Source organism: Varanus komodoensis, unplaced genomic scaffold, assembly GCF_004798865.1.
Source record: "Varanus komodoensis strain SLA01 unplaced genomic scaffold, ASM479886v1 scaffold69, whole genome shotgun sequence".
In the NCBI taxonomy this organism is placed as follows: Eukaryota; Metazoa; Chordata; class Lepidosauria; order Squamata; family Varanidae; genus Varanus; species Varanus komodoensis.
Window position 1 is genome coordinate 3,114,022 of NW_025336334.1, and position 1,594 is coordinate 3,115,615.

Genomic DNA, 1,594 nt, shown 5'->3' on the forward strand with positions numbered 1-1,594 from the left:
AGTAGATGTTTTTCTGGAACTCCCTAGCTTTCTCCATGATCCAGAATGTGTTGACAATTTGGTCTCTATTTCCTCTCCCTCTTTGAAATCCTGCCTGTACTTCTGGTAGTTCGCGGTCTACATACTGCTGGAGCCTAGCTTGTAGGATTTTGAGCATAACTTTGCTAGCATGTGAAATGAGTGCAATGGTGCAGTAGTTTGAACATTCTTTGGCATTGCCCTTCTTTGGGATGGGAATGTAAACTGACCTTTTCCAATCCTGTGGCCAATGTTGAGTTTTCCAAGTTTGCTGGCATATTGAGTGTAGCACTTTTAACTGCATCGTCTTTTAAGATTTTGAATAGTTCAGCTGGAATACTGTCACCTCCACTAGCTTCGTTGCTGCTCAGACTTCCTAAGGCCCATTTGCCTTCACATTCCAGGATATCTGGCTTGAGGTCAGTGACCACCCCATCGTGGTTATCAGGTATGTTAAGCTCTTTCTTGTATAGTTCCTCTGTAATCTTGCCATCTGTTTTTAATTTCTTCTGCCTCCTTTAGGTGTCTGCCATTTTGATCCTTTATCATGCCCATCTTTGCATGAAACTTTCCCTCCAATTTTCTTGAAGAGATCTCTGGTCCTCCCTATTCTATTGTTTTCTTCTATTTCTTTGCACTGTTCATTGAAGAAGGCCTTCTTATCTTTTCTAGCTATTCTCTGGAATTCTGCATTCAGTTGGGTGCATCTTTCCTTTTCTCCCTTGCCTTTCGCTTCCCTTCTTTCCTCAGCTAAATTTGTAAAGCTTCCTCAGCCATTTTGCTTTCTTGTATTTCTTTTTCTTTGGGATGGCTTTAGTTGCTACCTCTTGTAAATATTGCGAACCTCTGTCCATAGTTCTTCAGGCACTCTGTCTATCAGATCTAATTCCTTAAATCTATTTCTCACCTCTACTGTATATTCATCAGGGATATGATTTAGGTCATACCTGAGTGGCCTGGTGCTTTCCCCTACTTTCTTCAATTGAAGCCTACATTTTGCAACGTGAAGCTCATGATCTGAGCCACAGTCAGCCCCTGGTCCAGTTTTTACTGACTGTATAGAGCTTCTCCATCTTTGGCTGCAGAGCACATAGTCAATCTGATTTCTGTGTTGACTGTCTGGTGATGTCCATGTGTAGAGTCGTCTCTTGGGTTGTTGGAAAAGAGTGTTTGCTGTGACCATCGTATTCTCTTGACAAAATTCTACCAGCCTGTGCCCTGCTTCATTTTGTACTCCAAGGCCAAACTCGCCTGCTATTCCAGTTATCTTTTGGCTTCCTACTTTAGCATTCCAATCCCCCATGATGATACGGACATCATTTTTTGATGTTAATTCTAGAAGGTGTTGTAGGCCTTCATAGAACCAGTCAGCTTCAGCCTCTTCAGCACCAGTGGTTGGGGCATAGACTTGGACTATTGAGATGTTGAATGGTTTACCTTGGATTTGAACTGAGATCATTCTGTCATTTTGGAGATTGTATCCCAGTACTGCTTTTCCTACTCTTTTATTGACTATGAAGGCTACTCCATTTCTTCTGAGGGATTCTTGCCCGCAGTAGTATACCTGATGGTCATT

General features: G+C 42.2%; 2 protein-coding genes across 9 annotated transcripts in view; one reads left to right on the forward strand and one right to left on the reverse strand.

Moving 5' to 3' along the window:
- The window catches only part of SMC1B (structural maintenance of chromosomes 1B), a 137,160-nt gene that overhangs the window by 97,021 nt on the left and 38,545 nt on the right, over positions 1-1,594 (reverse strand). The gene's annotated exons all lie outside the window — the stretch shown is intronic.
- The window catches only part of RIBC2 (RIB43A domain with coiled-coils 2), a 32,182-nt gene that overhangs the window by 17,787 nt on the left and 12,801 nt on the right, over positions 1-1,594 (forward strand). The gene's annotated exons all lie outside the window — the stretch shown is intronic.